Source organism: Sinocyclocheilus rhinocerous, unplaced genomic scaffold, assembly GCF_001515625.1.
Source record: "Sinocyclocheilus rhinocerous isolate Xijiao unplaced genomic scaffold, SAMN03320098_v1.1 scaffold43249, whole genome shotgun sequence".
Taxonomy (NCBI): domain Eukaryota; kingdom Metazoa; phylum Chordata; class Actinopteri; order Cypriniformes; family Cyprinidae; genus Sinocyclocheilus; species Sinocyclocheilus rhinocerous.
In genome coordinates, this window is record NW_015653340.1 from 1 (window position 1) to 1350 (window position 1350).

Consider the following 1350-nt stretch of genomic DNA (forward strand, 5'->3'; position numbering starts at 1 on the left):
CCAACCGTAGTCGGCAGGGTTCGAACCTGCGCGGGGAGACCCCAAAGGATTTCATGTCCATCGTCTTAACCTCTCGGCCACGACTACTCCTGCCTGCAGCCTGCCTGCTCTCTTGTCTGGTGGTGATCAGCACAGAGCAAGCTTCAAACACAAAATCAAGCTGAAGGATGAGGTGGAAAAAAGGTTTCAGCCGTCCCCATTGCTCAACGGCAAAGGGATGCAGTGATCCGGATTCGAACCGGGGTTGCTGCGGCCACAACGCAGAGTTCTAACCACTATACGATCACGGCGTGCAACTGGCTCATCCGTGGCGACTACTGCAGCCCGAATACAAAAAGTGCCTGCGGTGTGTTTCTCCATTTCAGAGGGACTGGACATTTCGCATATCTTTGCGAGGGATATGAAAGAAAAATGCACGGCCACTTATCCTCATGGCTGTCAGCTAAGTGCGTAGTCGGCAGGATTCGAATCCGCGCGGGGAGACCCCAATGGATTTCTAGTCCATCGCTTTAACCACTCAGCCACGACTACAGATACAAGACAATCTCTGCCCTGTTTGTGTGCAACACTGCTGCCTGACCCACTTGAAATCCATAACCCTAGCCAGCTCAGTCACCCAGCGGAGATTGCAAGCTAGCCCTGCAAGCAGATAAAACAGCGGTCCCACTGAGGAGAAATCAGGCTGCCATGTCTCATCCTCTGGAATGGGGTTTTTCAGTGCTGGCTCTGGGGACCCACGGCACTGCACATTTCGTAGGTCCGTCTTATTCTACTCACTCGCTTCACTTCATGAGCGCTCTTTCCTAAAGAGCTGACCATCAAAATCGGGTGTGTCTAACAAGGGAGACGCACAAAGTCCCCAGGAGCAGGCCGGAACACCACTCTATTAGAGAGACAGCAGCACAGATGGACCGACATGACAGCAAGCTGAGGCCGCCAACAAGAAGAAGGCACTCTGCCCGAACAGGGACTTGAACCCTGGACCCTCAGATTAAAAGTCTGATGCTCTACCGACTGAGCTATCCGGGCTCTTGTGCAGCATATGCATCTTACGTTTTATATAACAGCAGTTTTCCCACAAGCCTCCCAGAAGAAACTCGCGGGGATACCAGGGATACCCTCAAGTCCATCGCCTTAACCTCTCGGCCATGACTACGCCTGGCTGCAACCTGCCTGCTCTGCCTGCTCTCGGTGATCAACACAGGCCAAGCTTCAAACACAAAATCCAGCTGAAGGATGAGGTGGAAAAAAGGGCTCAGCCGTCCCCATTGCTCAACGGCAAAGGGATGCCGTGACCCGGATTCGAACCGGGGTTGCTGCGGCCACAACGCAGAGTACTAACCACTATAC

At 53.4% G+C, this 1350-nt stretch overlaps 3 non-coding genes across 3 annotated transcripts; all 3 read right to left on the reverse strand.

Annotated features, from left to right (window-relative positions):
• Window positions 1-5: 5 nt before the first annotated feature.
• Window positions 6-87, reverse strand: trnas-uga (transfer RNA serine (anticodon UGA)). The gene has a single exon. It is a non-coding gene; the product is annotated as a tRNA-Ser (tRNA).
• Window positions 88-449: 362 nt separating this feature from the next.
• Window positions 450-531, reverse strand: trnas-aga (transfer RNA serine (anticodon AGA)). The gene has a single exon. It is a non-coding gene; the product is annotated as a tRNA-Ser (tRNA).
• Window positions 532-956: 425 nt separating this feature from the next.
• trnak-uuu (transfer RNA lysine (anticodon UUU)) lies at window positions 957-1029 on the reverse strand. Its single transcript has one exon. It is a non-coding gene; the product is annotated as a tRNA-Lys (tRNA).
• Between the last annotated feature and the right edge of the window lie 321 nt (window positions 1030-1350).